The following is an 18956-nucleotide window of genomic DNA, read 5'->3' on the forward strand; positions in this document are numbered from 1 at the left end:
TGGAAGGTGCTCCCTCTTTGAAGATGCTTCTCTCGGATGGGGGCAGGTTTTGGGGGTTACGTATCTGTCAATCAGAGATTAAATGATTATGATAGAATCTTTCACTAGACTACACCGACAAGCTGACATTACAATGCGAGGCAGTCTATGGCTGGTTAGCTGGAAAACACCTGCATCATAACACTTTTACACTCTAATGAAATAGTTTTGCAAGTATTTACATACAGTGAAGGGCATGTAAATGCCAGACTTCCCAGACTGATTGATTGAAGGATGTAGTCTGGGAAGTCTGATGTGTGTGTTTGTGTGAGTGTGTGTGTGTGTGTGTGTAATATAAATAAAGGAACGGTAAACGATCAACTCTGACATTCCTGGTACTAAAGGATTGTCATGCTTTGACTGCACACACAATGTAACTCTTTGTTATCAATCATGTATGTAAATGCTTGCAAAACAATTTGAAATAGAAACGTGTTATGGTGTGGTGTGTGTGTGTGCGTCCATGCATGCCTGGTGCGTCAGTGGAACTATGAATGGGCTGAGAGGGGTGTGCACTGTCAGAGGCAGCAGTACACCAGTGAAATGAGGAGCACTATCTCCCTACCAGCACATCTCCACTGAGAGAGAGAGAGAGAGAGAGAGAGAGAGAGAGAATAAAGGAAGGAGAAATAAGGAACAGGTGTGTATCATTTTGTCCCTCGGTTTTGCAATAATCTGTCATTTTCTTGTGATTTCTGGATGTGTTCAGTTATTTTCATTCTCACTCTGTCTGTTTCTCTCTATCTCTCCCTCTCTGGGATGAAATGCTTAGCTGTATTTAATGCTGTGAGCTATTGAGGATCTAGACCAAATTGTCTTATATCCTCATTCAGACCCTCATATATGTAATATTCAGGTGGCGCCATAGAACGAGGCAAGTGAAAAGGTAAGCTTAATGTGTGTGCGTGTGAGAGATTTAGTAATTTGAAAACAATACCTATTGTGGTTAAAATGTGATCCAAATTCGAGCTCTTACGGAACATTATCCCGGCCTATTTGTATGGAGGTAGAATATCACATTTGTTCTATATCTTCTGAACTCGATCCTTTGTTAATGGGTGCTGAGATACTCATTTTGCCAGCAGGCATTAGGCTATGCATTAGAATGCATGGGTTGTGTAAAGCTGTACCCATCCATTAGATAAGAAGTGCTTGTAAAACGCTTGGTGAGTGAATCACTATAGGGAGTGTGCTTAGCCAGTGAAGGGCAAAGAGGATGTGTTCTGTATGGTAAAACTGAAATGAGCGAGATGGTGGGAAGCATAATGTAAGGAACTGATTCGGGATCAGGTGAGATGTGCTTGGCTGAGCTGTGACAATGCCAGGGAGAGTGCCGCAGCAATGGCAACTGTTTCAGGATTAGTAGACGGTAGAGACAGTGGATATGGCTGAGTGTGGGAAAGCTGATGGCCAGTGGTTGTGTACTGTATAGGTCACGTCCTTGGAATCGGTGTGTTATTCAGTGTGACGTTGTGTGATTATTCTATTCTTGTCGTCTCATGTTCACCTGTATCTTTCTTGGTTTCATCTATTTTTTTCGTGTGCGTATGTCAGTGGAGGCTCGTCAGAGGAGGAAGGGGAGGACCATCCTCCTCAGTGAATTTAATTAAAATAGTGAAACATTAAAAAGTTATAATTTTTTGATAAAACAATACTAAATATATTCAGATCACCAAATAATTGATTAAAACACACTGTTTTGCAATGAAGGTCTACAGTGGCCTCAACAGCACTCTGTAGGGTAGCACCATGGTGTAGCCGGAGGACAGGCAGTTTACGTCCTCCTCTGGGTACATAGCTAGTTTACGTCCTCCTCTGGGTACATTGACTTCAGTACAAAACCTAGGAGTGCTTGTAAAACAAGTAGCATTGTCGCTAACCAACATTTGAGGCAATCCCATGACACTAAAACTTTGTCTCAACTTCTCAATCATAGCATGCGATGTTGACGTGTTCATGGGGTAAACATCCATCCACTTTTAATGAGAATCAATCAGCACAAGGAACAGTAGTCGTGTCCATGGTTTTTCCGGGCCATTCCCATGGATGTAATGGCGCGGTGGGGGGTGACTTCCTGTTACTCTGACAATCTACACACAGGCTAACCTAATTTTCCACATCCTGGTCCATCTTTGGCCACCAGACGTATGACCTCGCTAGGCCTTTCATTCTCGACATATCTGGATGCGACTGGTGCAACAACTTCAGTAGCATACCCGCTCTTGTGGTGGTATAACTACTCTTGAACCCCACAGAACACACCCATCTCGAACACTTAAGGCCAAGCGGCGAGCGTAGTAAGCATGATCTAAGGCTCTGTCACTGTAGGCCATCCTTTCAGGATAAATAAGTGAAGTTGTGATAGCGTCCATTGCCTGATTTGTGCTGTGTTCACCGGTGCATCATCCAACACATCGATCATCAAGACTTGGTCATTTTCTCCTTCCTGAGCAATGGTTTCTGGAACAGGCAGCCTACTCAGAGCATCAGTATTCCCATGGTATCTACCTAGCTTGTAGACTATTCTGTACTCATAGGCCCTGAGCCACACAGCCCAACATTTAACTCTTGGAGAGACCATTTGTGGTACTGGCTTTTGTTCATGGAACAGAGAGATCACAATCACAATAGTGAATGTTCTCCCATATAAAGTACTTGTGGAATCTCTGTATTCCGAATATGACAGCCAGTCCTTCCTTGTCCAGCTGGGAGTATTTTTTCTCTGCTGGCAACAATGTTCTTGACATGAACCCGATAGGTTTCTCTGCGACATTCTCCATCTGATGTGATAGAACTGCCCCCACACCATACGATGAGGCGTCACACGATAAGATGAGGTCTCTGTATGCTGAGTAGTGCACCAGCACTTCTGTTGATTTCAGTAACTCCTTTGACTTTGTCAAAGCTTCTTCCTGTCTTTCTGACCATTTCCAGGCCACATCCTTCCTTAACAGTTGATGCAGTGGAGCTAAGAAGGTAGAGAGGTTAGGGAGGAATCGATTGTAATAGTTCAGTAAGCCTAGATAGGCTTTCAGCTCTGTAATGCTTGTCGGAGCTGGAGCTTCCACAACAACCCTCACTTTAGCTTTGACAGTGTGTAACCCCTTGCCGTCCACCTTGTGACCCAAGTACTGCACTTCATCAGCTAACAGTGTACACTTGCTCCTCTTCAGCCGGAGACCGGCCTCTTCCATCCTCCTCAAAACTTCACCCAAGTTTCTGAGATGCTCCTCCTTCATGACTCCTTTCACAAGAATGTCGTTGAGGTTAACCGCTACCTTGGGTATCCCCTGCAGAACTCCCTCCATTGTTCTTTGGAAGATAGCTGGTGCGGAGGACACCCCGAAATGTAAGCATTTGTAGGTAAACATCCCACTGTGGGTGTTTATGGTCAGGTACTTCTGTGAAGCTTCATCCATTAGCACTTGCTGATATGCTTGACTTATTTCCAGTTTTGTGAACTGTTGCCCTCCGGTTAACGTTCCAAGCAAATCCTCCACTTTGGGTATGGGGTACTGCTCCAGTGACTAAACTCTATTTACAGTCAGTTTGTAGTCACCGCATAATCTGATTGAACCATCTGGTTTGAGTATGGGAACAACTGGTGCTGCCCACTCAGAGAACTTGACAGGAATAATGATATCCTCTGCTAAGAGTCTGTCTGTCGTTAGGCTTCATGGCATATGGAACTGATCTTGGCCTATAGAATCTGGGAGTAGCATCTGCAGCAGCATGAATGGTAGCTTGGACCCCTTTTAATGTCCCTAGCTCTTCTTTGAAAACACACTCGTGCTTTGAAAGCACCTGCTGCAGTGTCAATGTCTCTGTGGTGACATGTTTGATTTCATCCCAGTTCAATTTTATTTCCGCCAACCACCATCTCCCTAGTAAACTGGGGCCAGTACCTTCCACTACTAAGAGAGGCAGACTTTTATTTTGTCCTTGATATTCCACATCAGCAACTCCAATCACAGTGATTTCCTCCATGTACATTTTGAGTTTAATGGGGGTGTCTCTCAGTTTAGGCACTTCACCTTTTTCTACTTCTCATTGAATTGGGACCTGTTCATCAGTTTGACGCTACATCCTGTGTCTATTTCAAACCTTACCTTAAGTCAATTTATTCCCATTTCCACAATGAAAGGCTTCACCTTTTTCATATTCGCCCCCTGTACACTGTACATTGAGAGCGCTTGCTCTGTGTACTCACTTTCACTTTCTATTGCTTGATTTGAGCGGTAGTTAGAGCGTCGTGAGGTATTCGGTTTTCTTTAGCCCCTTGTTTTTTCTTATTGCGGCACGCCCTCGCAATGTGTCCTATTATCCCACATGCATAACACTTTTCATGTTTGAATTTACAGTCAAACGCTACGTGTTTGCCTGTGCAACGATAACAGTCTCTATTGGCTGCTGCCCAGCGGCTTTCCCTTCTTTGAAACTCAGCGCGCTCAGAGCAGCTCTCTTTTACTGTATGGCAAGCAGTTGCGCCCCTTGCCTGCAAATCCAGTGCATTTCTATTCGCAGACTCCATGGCCTGGGCCAGTTTGAGTGCATTCTCAAAGGTGAGATTAGGCTCTGATAACAAGTGTATTTGTATCCTGTCATCATTAATCCCACACACCAGCCGATCATGTAGCATTTGCGATAATGTATTCCCACAGGTCCAGTGCTAGTTTTCTCAACTCAGCCACATATTCCCTCACCGATTCGGAAGGTTAGATGCAGGCAAGAGTGTAGCTAGATGCAGGCAAGAGTGTACAAGGCGGTATTGAATGTGTCACTGTCTGTCACATTGATAACTCACTAAAAAGTGAATTGCGTTTGGGTGTTATACTCATTCCGCCGATTCTGTTGAAAAACGTGTCTTAAACGGAAGCAAACGGAACGAAACGGGGATAGACATATCTGAATGTGTCCAATATAAACTCTAGTTTGCAACTGTTGGACTAATGATTACACCCTAGATCAGCTAGATCAGGGGTGTCAAACGTCCGGCCCGCGGGCCGGATCAGGCCCGCAAACGGGTTTAATCCGGCCCGCGAGATGATTTTTATTTTATTTATAAAAAAAAAAAAAAAAAAAAAATATTCTAATTTTGTCAAGTATAAAAATGCGCTGCAATTCTTCTATAAAATAAACTGCTGTTCCAATTGCGTCCACTGGATGGCGCAATAGCAATTGTGTTAAGCAAGCAAACTGTTTATACCGGGGCAGAGCAAGTAGGTCAAGCACGTGCAGCCAATGAGCTACTTTGTTTTGCCCGCGATATTTATTACGGCTTCTACTTTTAACATTATGTGCTTTGGCACTCTCATTGCCCCAATATGTCTCTGTCAAAAAGGAGAAAAGTGGACGCAGAGTGTTCCAAGAAAAATTGTCATCCTTCTATTTATTCACGGAATTGAATGGGAAAGCTGTATGTTTGGTGTGTTCAGAGCATGTTGCAGTGCTGAAAGAATATAACCTTCGTCGCCACTATGTGAGTCTTCATGCCGACAAATATGACAACTTTCAAGGACAGCGGAGATGAGAGAAGGTGAATGAACTGTTGGCGGGTCTGAAGAAACAGCAGTCTGTGTTTACTCACAGCCGAGACATCAGTGACGCTGCAGTGAAAGCTAGCTACCTCATTGCTAATGAAATCGCAGTGGCTTCAAAACCATTTAGTGAGGGTGAATTTGTAAAAACATGCATGATGAAGGCAGCGGAGATTGTGTGCCCTGAAAAGCGGCAGGCTTTTGCAAATATCAGCCTGACAAGAAACACAGTTGCAGACAGGATTTCCGATCTTTCAGTGGATTTGGACAGCCAGTTGAAGCAAAAAGTAAAGTCATTTATTGCGTTTTCGGTTGCAATTGATGAAAGCACAGACATTACAGATGTTGCACAACTGGCCATTTTCATCCGCGGAGTTGATGACACATTGACCGTCACCGAGGAGTTCGTGGAGTTGGTGCCGATGACAGATACAACGACAGCAGCTGATATTTTTCTGCACTCGTCGGCGCGCTGGACAGGGTCGGAGTGGACTGGTCCCGCGCTGTCAGCCTGGCTACAGATGGTGCGCCCTCAATGATCGGGGAAAAAAGCAGGCGTTGTGACAAAGTTCAGAGAGAAAGTGCAATCTGCAAATGGAGGACGTGATTTTTGACTTTTCACTGTATTTTGCACCAGGAGGCTTTGTGTTGCAAGTCATTAAAGATGGATAACGTCATGAAGGTGGTCATCCAAACTGTTAATTTCATCCGATCCAGAAGCCTGAATCACCGTCAGTTTGACAGCCTTCTCAGAGAGAAAGACCACATCTATGGCCTGCCATACCACACTGAGGTAAGATGGTTAAGCCGAGGTGCTGTGCTGAGGCGTTTCTTTGATTTATGAGAATAAATTGAACAGTTCATGGAAGAAAAGGGCAAACCAGTGTTAGAATTTCATTCTGCAGAATGGATGCAGGACCTTGCATTTATGGTGGATGTTACAGAGCACCTGAATAACTTGAAAAACCAGCTGCAAGGGCGCAACAAAGTTGTCACGCAGTATTATGACAGCATACGCTCTTTCAAGTTGAAGCTGTCATTGTGGGAGACGCAACTTGCCGGTGGTGATGCAGCTCACTTCTCCTGTCTGAAAAATGTGTGCGCGACCCAACATGTGGCAGACATGAAGCGGTTCAAAGATAAAATAACGGGACTGTTACGGGAGTTTGAGCAACGCTTTCAGATTTATGTTTATATGTTTTTATGTTGATGTGCTATTGTTTTTAATTGATTTTATTTTATTTGTATATTTAACCTATTCTTGACTCTGTGGTTCTTGCACTTGTTTGGGGAACAGGATTTCATTATTTTTATCTACATTTCTGCCTGAGAAATGACACCCTGATATAGTTCTGTGATCTGTGATATACTTCTGTGAATCACTGAGGCATTGTGTGTTTGTGTGTTCTTTGTCCTCAGAACTTTCAAATAACTTGAGGTATTTTATGATTAATAGTGATGTTGTGCTTTTGGACACTGTCCTCAGGCTCCAGCTTTATGTTTATATGTTTTTATGTTGATGTGCTATTGTTTTTAATTGTTTTTATTTTATTTGTATATTTAACCTATTCTTGACTCTGTGGTTCTTGCACTTGTTTGGGGAACAGGATTTCATTATTTTTATCTACATTTCTGCCTGAGAAATGACACCCTGATATAGTTCTGTGATCTGTGAAACAGTTCTGTTAATCACTGAGGCATTGTGTGTTTGTGTGTTCTTTTTCTTTAGAATTTTCAAATAAACTTGACGTGTTTTATGATTAATAGTGATGTTGTGCTTGTACTATTTTGGACACACTGTCCTCAGGCTCCAGCTTTATGTTGTATGTTGATCGTATTAAAACAAAGAAAACAATCTGAAGTTGTTGTTTTTAAGTTATATACAGTATACCATGATTTTTCCGGTCCGGCCCACTTGGGAATAGATTTTCCTCCATGTGGCCCCTGAGCTAAAATGAGTTTGACACCCCTGAGCTAGATGCAGGCAAGAGTGTTTAAGGTGGTATTGAATGTGTCACTGTCTGTCACATTGATAACTCACATTTTTCGACCTGTGCACCTACATTGTAAACTTTCATTCATAGGCTAGGTTGTAGCAACCTCATGATGGGTATAGGGAACATTTTAGTATCATGTAGTAGCCTAAACCTATCGATGTTACATTGAGCTGGGTGAATGGACTATAAATGACAGTCATCCAATATGCTGTAAAATAAATAAGGCCATTCTCATTTAAAAAAATATTGTCCTCCCTCATCTTAAACGGCACCGACCGCCACCGGTGTATGTTTCCTACCTCTCCTCTCTAAAATAATTGTCACCAGCACATATGCTAGTTAGGTGGCTAGGCTTCACTCCGCCCTCCAAGTTTCTGCCTGTTTATAGGGTATGAGTTGTCCATTAAATGTGGGAAACACTTAATAGGTGTTTGGAACCACATGAGTGACAGTCGGAGACAGAACTGTGGGGTTTTCTACCCACTCTAACACTCCGCTACTGTAAGCAAATGCCACCCCATAGGAGGTTGTATTCTCTCTTTCTCAGTCTCTCTCTCTTTTTCTCTCTGGCTTTCTCTCTCATCACACAGAGCATCTTATCACGTTCTACTCTCAGTGAGAAAGTTAATTACATATGGAGACCATACATTTTAAGCCTGCAAAACTCGGTCACCCAGCAAAAGCAGGTGTTGGCCTCTTACTGGGAGACTCAAACATTACATAACACACCTGTTCACATCATAACCTGTTCACATCATAACTCACACAGGGATTATTAATCCTCATTACTACTGCTTTTAAACCCTATTCTGTGAGAGCTACCCGTTCTTCCAGTCTCTAAATCATTATGATGGAGGGATGAAACAAGGATAGTGAAAGGAGAGAAAAAGAGAGACTTGAGTTGCTGCCAGGGTGATTTTTCCTACCATTGCAGAAGTCTGTGTAAGGGGACATTCCTCTTGCTGTGTGTGTGTGTGTGTTTTTGTGCTTATGTGAGTTATGCTATGTGTGTATGTGTCCTGCTATATTGTCCTGCTATATACACTGCTCAAAAAAATAAAGGGAACACCTAAACAACACATCCTAGATCTGAATGAATGAAATATTCTTATTAAATACTTTTTTCTTTACATAGTTGAATGTGCTGACAACAAAATCACACAACAATTATCAATGGAAATCAAATGTATCAACCCATGGAGGTCTGGATTTGGAGTCACCCTCAAAATTAAAGTGGAAAACCACACTACAGGCTGATCCAACATTGATGTAATGTCCTTAAAACAAGTCAAAATGAGGCTCAGTAGTGTGTGTGGCCTCCACGTGCCTGTATGACCTCCCTACAACGCCTGGGCATGCTCCTGATGAGGTGGCGGATGGTCTCCTGAGGGATCTCCTCCCAGACCTGGACTAAGGCATCCGCCAACTCCTGGACAGTCTGTGGTGCAACGTGGCGTTGGTGGATGGAGCGAGACATGATGTCCCAGATGTGCTCAATTGGATTCAGGTCTGGGGAACGGGCGGGCCAGTCCATAGCATCAATGCCTTCCTCTTGCAGGAACTGCTGACACACTCCAGCCACATGAGGTCTAGCATTGTCTTGCATTAGGAGGAACCCAGGGCCAACCGCACCAGCATATGGTCTCACAAGGGGTCTGAGGATCTCATCTCGGTACCTAATGGCAGTCAGGCTACCTCTGGCGAGCACATGGAGGGCTGTGCGGCCCCCCAAAGAAATGCCACCCCACACCATGACTGACCCACCGCCAAACCGGTCATGCTGGAGGATGTTGCAGGCAGCAGAATGTTCTCCACGGCGTCTCCAGACTCTGTCACGTCTGTCACATGTGATCAGTGTGAACCTGCTTTCATCTGTGAAGAGCACAGGGCGCCAGTGGCGAATTTGCCAATCTTGGTGTTCTCTGGCAAATGCCAAACGTCCTGCACGGTGTTGGGCTGTAAGCACAACCCCCACCTGTGGTTGTCGGGCCCTCATACCACCCTCATGGAGTCTGTTTCTGACCGTTTGAGCAGACACATGCACATTTGTGGCCTGCTGGAGGTCATTTTGCAGGGCTCTGGCAGTGCTCCTCCTGCTCCTCCTTGCACAAAGGCGGAGGTAGCGGTCCTGCTGCTGGGTTGTTGCCCTCCTACGGCCTCCTCCACGTCTCCTGATGTACTGGCCTGTCTCCTGGTAGCGCCTCCATGCTCTGGACACTACGCTGACAGACACAGCAAACCTTCTTGCCACAGCTCGCATTGATGTGCCATCCTGGATGAGCTGCACTACCTGAGCCACTTGTGTGGGTTGTAGACTCCGTCTCATGCTACCACTAGAGTGAAAGCACCGCCAGCATTCAAAAGTGACCAAAACATCAGCCAGGAAGCATAGGAACTGAGAAGTGGTCTGTGGTCACCACCTGCAGAACCACTTCTTTATTGGGGGTGTCTTGCTAATTGCCTATAATTTCCACCTGTTGTCTATTCCATTTGCACAACAGCATGTGAAATGTATTGTCAATCAGTGTTGCTTCCTAAGTGGACAGTTTGATTTCACAGAAGTGTGATTGACTTGGAGTTACATTGTGTTGTTTAAGTGTTCCCTTTATTTTTTTTAGTAGTGTATGTGTGTGTGTATGTGTCCATGATTATGTGTGTGGGTAATAAACACATCAAAGTGTCCTATTTGGATGTGTCACCTTGGCTGTCGTTGAGTCAGTCATGTGGACTAATCGATGGGAAGTGTTTTCTCTGAGCCACAGGGTGTTCCATTGTGGCAACACAGGAGACACTCCAGTCTACAGACCCTTATTATACAGGCCCTTGTTTAGAATAGCACTCCTATAACACAGGGAACAAATTATTCCCTTATAGAGAGATAGGCCCTGGAATGGAGGAATGAGGAGGAGAGGAGAGGGAGAGTCCAGTCAGCCAGGCCTCAAATCAACAACATCTAGGTCATTTCCCTCAGAGAGTGACTGACTACCACAGAACACTCAGTCCTGGTGAGGGAGAGATGCTTTTACCAGGGATTCAGTTTTGCAATATAGTGTTGAAATGTACTGTACATACAATATGATATATGCTGTTGTTATACATTGTTCCTCTTTTGGAGGACATTTATATTCAGTGTTCTGGATTACTTTTAAACTCAGGGTCTATCAAAACCCCTAGAGTCGATGTCCGCGCCTCCGGGAATATAATTAGCATAATACAATAATTCCCATTAAGTTTAAGCTAGAGATATCTTTTTTTTTTTGCGGTGGATGCATCTCAATCAACCGCATCCACCGATGTCGCACTTCTGCATCTGCGGTGAAAGGTGACAGAGCTAGAGCGGTGTTTATCAGACCATGAGATCCCAAAAATCTATCTTCTCATAAAACTGTCTGTAGCGTCCAAACGGTTTGGCTATTATGACCCCTCTATGGAAAGATGAGACTCTCACGAACACGATGGTGTTCTCCGTTTTGCTCTACGACCCTTGGAACTCGTCTGAAGTCGGTACAGCTGATCTGCCAACTTATGTCTGTAGCGTCCGAACAGTTTGGGCTACACACTAATATGACCCCTCTGTGGAAAGGTGTGACTCTCACGAACACGTACATGTCGGTTTTGGTATTGGTATTTTATTAGGATCCCCATTAGCTGTTGCAAAAGCAGCAGCTACTCTTCCTGGGGTCCACTCAAAACATGAAACATTACATAATACAGAACATTTATAGACAAGAACAGCTCAAGGACAGAACTACATAAAAAATGTTTTAAAGGCACACGTAGCCTACATATCAATACATACACACAAACTATCTAGGTCAAATAGGGGAGAGGCGTTGTGCCGTGAGTTGTTGCTTTAAATTTTTTTTAAACCAGGTTTGTTGTTTATTTGAGCAATATGAGATGGAACGGAGTTCCATGCAACAATGGCTCTATATAATAATGTACGCTTTCTTGAATTTGTTCTGGATTTGGGGACTGTGAAAAGACCCCTGTGACATGTCTGGTGGGGTAAGTGTGTGTGTCTACGCAAACAATTAGGGATTTTCAACACATTAATGTTTCTTATAAAAAGAAGTGATGCAGTCAGTCTCTCCTCAACTCTTAGCCAAGAGAGACTGGCATGCATAGTATTTATATCAGCCCTCTGATTACAATGAAGAGCAAGACGTGCCGCTCTGTTTTGGGCCAGCTGCAGCTTAACTAGGTATTTCCTTGCAGCACTGGACCACACGACTGGACAATAATCAAGATTAAACAAAACTAGAGCCTGTAGAACTTGCTTTTGGAGTGTGGTGTCAAAAAAGCAGAGCATCTCTTTATTACGGACAGACCTCTCCCCATCTTTACAACCATTGAATCTATATGTTTTGACCATGATCGTTTACTATCTAAGTTGATTTAGTCTCCTCAACTTGTTCAACAGCCACACCATTCATTACCAGATTCAGCCGAGGTCTAAAACTTAAGGAATGATTTGTACCAAATACAATGCTCTTAGTTTTAGAGATGTTCAGGACCAGTTTATTCGTGGTCACTCATTCCAAAACAGACTGCAACTCTTTGTTAAGGGTTTCAGTGACTTCATTAGCTGTGGTTGCTGATGCGTATATGGTTGAATCATCAGCATACATGGACACACATGCTTTGTTTAATGCCAGTGGCAGGTCATTGGTAAAAATAGAAAAGAGTAGAGGTCCTAGAGAGCTGCCCTGTGGTACACCACACTTTACATGTTTGACATTAGAGAAGCCTCCATTAAAGAAAACCCTTTGAGTTCTATTAGATAGATAGCTCTGAATCCACGATATGGCAGAGATTGAAAAGCCATAACACATACAGTAAGTTTTTTCAACAACAGGTTATGGTCAATAATATCAAAGGCTGCACTGAAATCTAACAGTACAGCTCCCACAATCTTCTTATTATCAATTTCTTTCAACCAATCATCAGTCATTTGTGTCAGTTCAGTACATGTTGAGTGCCCTTCCCAATAAGCAAGCTGAAGGTCTGTTGTTAATTTGTTTACTGAGAAATAGCATTGTATTTGGTCAAACACAATTCTTTCCAACAGTTTGCTAAGAGCTGGCAGCAAGCTTATAGGTCTGCTGTTAGAACCATTCTTGGGTAGCGGAATGACTTTGGCTTCCCTCCAGGCCTGAGGACAAAGACTTTCCTCTAGGCTCAGATTAAAGATATGACAGATAGGAATGGCTACAGAGTCAGCTACCATCCTCAGTAGCTTTCCATCTATGTTGTCAATGCCAGGAGGTTTGTCATTATTGATCAATAACAATAATTTTCCCACCTCTCCTACACTAACTTTACACATTTCAAACTTGCAATGCTTTTCTTTCATTATTTGTTTTTTTATGCATGAATACGATGTCTCACTGTTCATTGTTGGCATTTCCTGCCTAAGTTTGCCCACTTTGCCAATGAAGTAATCATTAAAATAATTGAATTTGTCTTTTTGCCCATAATTCCATTAAAAAGTACTCCAAAGTTTTTTTTCATAATTCTTTATATTACTGATCTTGGCTTTATAATACAGTTTCTTCTTCTTTTTGTTGAGTTTAGTCACATAATTTCTCAATTTGCAGTAAGTCAACCAGTCAGATGTGCAGCCAGACTTATTAGCCACTCCTTTTGCCCCATCTCTTTCAACCATACAGTTTTTCAATTCCTCATCAATCCATGGAGTCTTAACAGTTCTAACGGTCAGTTTCCTAACAGGTGCATGTTTATCAATAATTGGAAGAAGCAATTTCATAAATGAATCAAGTGCAGCGTCTGGATGCTCCTTATTAATCACATTAGACCAACACATATTTTTTACATCATCCACATATGAGTCACAGCAAAATCTTATACACTATTTTAGGCCCAGCTGTTGGAACTTTGGCTTTCCTGGATATAGCCAATATATTGTGATCACTGCATCCAATGGGTACGGATACAGCTTTAGAACAAAGTTCTACAGTATTAGTAAAAATGTGATCGATACACATGGATGCTCTTGTTCCTGTAGTGTGTGTAAACACCCTGGTAGGTTGATTAATAACCTGAACCAGATTACTCCTCTGTAGCTCAGCTGGTAGAGCACGGCGCTTGTAACGCCAAGGTAGTGGGTTCGATCCCCGGGACCACCCATACACAAAAATGTATGCACGCATGACTGTAAGTCGCTTTGGATAAAAGCGTCTGCTAAATGGCATATTTTATTGTTATTATTTATATTATATTATTATATTATTATATTATATTATTATTATTATTATTATATTATTACAGGCACTGGTTACAGTAAGAAGCTTCCTCTTGAGCAGACAGCTTGATGAAAACCAGTCAATATTCTGGTCCCCAAGAAAGTACATCACATACACTAACAAGTATCATATTATTTAGATACTGACTGTTCGCACTTGGTGGTCTATAGCAACACCCCAAAAGAAAAGGCTTTAGATGTTGCAAGTGAACCTGCAACCACAAAACTTCAATAACACTTGACATAAGATCTTCTCTAAGCATTACAGGGATATGGCTCTGAATATATACAGCAACACCTCCCCCATAAGCATTTCTGTCTCTTCTATAGATGTTATATTCTTGTATTGCTACTGCTGTATCATCAAATGAATTATCTAAGTGAGTCTCAGAAATTGCTAATATATGAATGTTATCTGATGTTAGCAAGTTATTGATTTCATTAACCTTATTTCTAAGGCTACATATATTAATATGGGCTATTTTCAGCCCTTTCCTGGGTAGCTTATCAGAGATAGACATAATATTGAAAAGAGCAAACAAAGCAAGAGAAAAAAAAGATACATTCAGCAGTCCATTAATCAATTGGTGTATGTGTGTGTGTGTGTGTGTGTGCTGCGGGGTTGAAGTTACGAACCCATAGGCTTGGCTCTCTCATCCCTTCCAGGCTTCTGGGAGGGAGGATGGACAATGAGCCTGTCATAGCGGATGTAAGCAACGTCCCCATGCGCTCTGGCAGCTTTCATGGCTGGGATAAGTTCTTTCCTCTTCTGGTGCACAGCTTCAGGATAGTCCTCATTGAGAAAGATATACGTTCCTCTCAAGTTCTTGGCTCTTTCCAGAACAGCTTCTTTGTCCTTGAACCTCAGGAACTTGACCACTATCGGCCTGGGCCTGTCACCTGGGCCGGTGGTGGGTTTTCGAGTCCTGAGGGCGCGCTCCACCTCAATCTTCCTGTGGTCCATCTTCAATTTCTCAGAGATAATTTCCCTCACTTTGTCCTCAGACTCCGTCCAGGTCTCATGTGGAGGTTCTGCAATTCTGTCCACAACCATGTTGTTACGCCTTGATTGTCTGATTTATCCATCATTGTTATCATGGATTCACACACAGAACTAATGTCCTCTCTCAATGACTTACAGATTGCTGTAATCTTGCCGTTCTCCTGTTTTAACTCATCAAGCTGACCCTGGGAGAACTGCAAACTGTTCTTTAGGTCCAGGACCTCTCTGGTCAGGTCCATTCTTTTATTAGTCGAATCCACCAGTATATGGACAAAGGACTTGAAGCTGTTTTCTTGTTGTTGGAACAACTGGTTGTAGAACTCTTTCTGTTCATTTAAAAGATCCTTCACGTGTGATATAGAGACACCACCGTCCTCGACAACGGTACTCCCGTTGAAAGCAACAAACAGCAGGGTTCTAGACAGCCACAAACCCGGGACAATCTGCGGTCCCAGCCACAATGGCTAACCGCGTCGCAGGCTGCGTTCAAGCCCTCAAGAAAACCCAGCTAGCTTGATATGCTGCTAGCTAGCAGCAACGCCAAATAGCTCCTCAGACCCGTCCTTGGTCGGCAGGATCACTGGACAAAGATTAGCAATCCCAGCAACTGAGAACTTCCCAATACACTTTCAAAACAACAAACTTTTCAAAACAACAAATCTGAGCTCTTCCTCATTCCGCGGTTGCACTAGAATGCCTACAGGCCTCACAAGACTCATTTGAAGGTCCAGTTGAAAAAAAATGAATGGAAGTACTGTATATATGGCGACTGTTTAGTGCCAAAAATAAGGGGTTGAATACATATTTAAAAAATAACAAACGTTTCCTCATCTTTCTTATATCTCTCAGCTGTAGGACAGACATTTCAGAACAAACTTCCTTTAGAGTTTTTTGAGTGGGACTATCTGTTGTTCCATGTAGTTAATATTTTATTCAATGCGTTTGTATGGGCTAATAGCAGTAAGGCCAAACACATTTTTTTCATCAAATAATTTTGGTGTATATTTTTTTATACTTCAAGGGGGCCAATCACTTGTCACTCTAACAAGCAATCAGATAAAAACAAATTTGGTGCAAAGGAGCAGACTGAACGTGTAATGCTCTCCCTTGGTCAGTGTCGCCACCTGCTGGACTTTGACGATCACTGCATGAACTATGAACTAATGAGCTACTCTTCTCTTATCCTCCTCAGATTGACAAAAAGAGTGTGATCCTTTGTGTACAGCTGCAACCTCAACCCCAGCGTTGTCATAACTGTGAACCTCAGTAAGGACAGCCCAACCATGGATCAGAAAATCAATGATGTGAGTCCCATATGTAGCATCTTAGCTAGTGGTGGCAAAACAGCAGTACAAGCACAAACCATCCAGGATTTGAAAACATACCATCCAAATCCCCTTTCCAGAAGAACCATTGCCCCTAGGTGACGTTGTCTGATGTAACTGTGATTGACACCATCTCTCTGTGTTTTGTGTCCAGTGCCCCACCACCACCTCCTCCCAGAAACAGATGAAGAGCAGGTCCAAATCCACCGATGAGATCCAGCACACCAAAAGGGTGAGCAGCCACCTCGCCGTGCCTTACGTTACCTGTATTCACTTTTTCATCATTCTGTACTTCTTCCTGTGACTCATCTTTAGCCTAATCTCTCCATTCCAAATTTCTCCTCACAGCTTTCATCACAGAAATCCCTTCCCGGTGGGCCGGATCTGGACAAAGTCAAGGTGTGTCTGTGTGTGTGTGTGTTTGTGCGTGTGCATGTGTGCGTGCTTTGGACTCCTTATTTCCACTAATAGGATTATCAGAATTAATAGTAGCTAATACACAGTGAATTTTGTGTGTGTAAGTTGCTTTTCACTGCTATGTCACAAACTCTGTGTGCACCTTTCAGGAGGGCCCAGAAGGTTCCGAGACGCTCTCGTCCTCCACAGAGGAGCTGAAGTGATGACGGCTGGGGTCCCTCAGGGAAATAAGGCCATGAACCTTCCACCTGCTCATTAAACATGAACACATACACACACATAGACTCACATACACACACAGTCACATACCTACACACACTTACACATTTGTTTAAATGCAAAAACTGAACTGATAAACTGATTTGGTGGAAAGTAATGTGATCAGTTAGACAGAAACACACACGCACACACACACACACACCAACAAGATCTCATGGTTTTACCAATTTGACTTCAGATTCTGACATTTATCCACGTTTCTCAAAACATCAAATTTCGACGTTGCTCCAAACGTCAACTTTCGAAGTGTTTTTGACACCATGGGTTGACTCCTGTTCAGTATCGTTCAGTTTCTCCAAACATCAAATTTAAGGTAAGGGTTAGGGTTACAATATTACGTTTAGGCATTCATTTTCAATGGTTAAGTTAAGGGTTAGGGTTTGGGATAGGGTTAAAACAAAAAATTAAAAATCTGTCTCTACCACTGGGATTTAACGTGACCTTCGGATTCAGAGTAATGGGATTATGTCCATCCACCACCCCGGTCCACACCGCCCTAGCAAAACCCAAGCCTACTTGATAGTAATTGCGCACTGTTGCCCCTAGTGGTCAGTTTTGAAGGCATTTCCCGACGTCCTCAAATTTTGAAATCAATCTTGAGCGATCTGCCTACACACACACACAGACACACAGACACACAGACACACACATAATGACAATCACACAAGAAAGGGGCTGTGATGATGCTGTATCATTGTACTGTGAGTTTTCATACCAAACTGAATGTGCATGCTTCACAATAAAGCAATGCTGTTGAGTGGACCCATCTCTATATCTTCCCTTGGAATTGTTCAAAATACTGAGAATATATATCATTCAAATGTTGATGTGATTTACAGTAGGAACTGGGACGTGGACATTTCTGAGGGAGAATATGTGGCTGTCAACATCATGGTTTACGAGGAGGGAGGGAATGTTTTTTTACCCCCCTTTTTCTCTCCAATATCGTGATATCCAATTGCGATCCAATTACGATCTTGTTTCATCGCTGCAACTCCCCGACAGGCTCAGGAGAGGTGAAGGTCAAATCATGCGTCCTCTGAAACATGACCCGCCAAACCGCGATTCTTAACACCCGCCCGCTTAACCCGGAAGCCAGCTGCACCAATGTGTCAGAGGAAACACCGTTCAGCCGAAGTCAGCCTGCAGGCACCCAGCCAGCCACAAGGAGTCGCTAGAGCGCGATGAGCTGGCATGCATTATGGCTGGCCCAGTGTTTCTGGTGCTCTATGTTGTTTATCCCTGTGCCACGCTGGGCAGCACTGGCAGCAGTAGTGGCAGCAGAGACAATGCCCTGGTGCTGGTACTGCTACTACCTGAAGTCCACCAGGGGATCCTGGACCTTTGCCAGACAGCCTCTCTCAGTGTGTGTATGTGTGCGCGTGAGCGCGTGCCTGCGTGTCTGTGTGTGCGTGCAGGTGTGTGTGGTGCTAAAATCCAGGATTGGTCTCCCACCTGCTATTACCTCCATGTTCATCTATATTCCACACCAGCTGAAGAAGTACAAATACTGTATCATGACTCTGTTCCTGCATCTTCCCAGGTGGTCCTTACCAGGTGGTATTTCCCAGGTGGTCCAAGGAGGAGGAATGCGATCACTGAACTCAGTTGCTTGTTTGTCAGGGGTTATTTGTCTTGGTTCAGCAGATCTGGGTGAAAATACTGCTGACACGAAAGTTCTGTGCAAAGAGTAATAATTAACTTTCGACTACCCTCTGTCTGAAGGCATTTACTTACAAGACTTACGGGTGGTCCTGAGTGTTCTCTCTCTCTCCCTCTCTCTCTCTCTCTCTCTCTCTCTCTCTCTCTCTCTCTCTCTCTCTCTCTCTCTCTCTCTCTCTCTCTCTCTCTCTCTCTCTCACTCACTCTTTCTCTCTCTCTCGCTCTCTCTCTCTCACTCACTCACTTACTCACTCATTCACATTTTCTCTCTCTCTCTCTCTCTCTCTCTCTCTCTCTCTCTCTCTCTCTCTCTCTCTCTCTCTCTCTCTCTCTCTCTCTCCCCACTCACTCACTCTCTCTCTCTGTTTGTGTGTGACACTGTGTGTGTGTGTGTGTGTGTGTGTGTGTGTGTTCAGAGCATCTTCAGTAGGC

The 18956-nt window shown here is 43.4% G+C and overlaps 1 long non-coding RNA gene across 2 annotated transcripts; it reads left to right on the top strand.

Moving 5' to 3' along the window:
• Nucleotides 1-572: 572 nt before the first annotated feature.
• On the top strand, nucleotides 573-17624 carry LOC121546842. Of its 2 annotated transcripts, XR_005996442.2 has the most exons (6): nucleotides 573-679; nucleotides 896-925; nucleotides 16034-16145; nucleotides 16321-16398; nucleotides 16515-16565; nucleotides 16733-17624. It is a non-coding gene; the product is annotated as an uncharacterized LOC121546842 (long non-coding RNA). The 2 variants fall into 2 exon arrangements; XR_005996437.2 differs by lacking the exon at nucleotides 896-925.
• Nucleotides 17625-18956: the final 1332 nt, after the last annotated feature.

Source organism: Coregonus clupeaformis, chromosome 3, assembly GCF_020615455.1.
Source record: "Coregonus clupeaformis isolate EN_2021a chromosome 3, ASM2061545v1, whole genome shotgun sequence".
Classification (NCBI taxonomy): domain Eukaryota; kingdom Metazoa; phylum Chordata; class Actinopteri; order Salmoniformes; family Salmonidae; genus Coregonus; species Coregonus clupeaformis.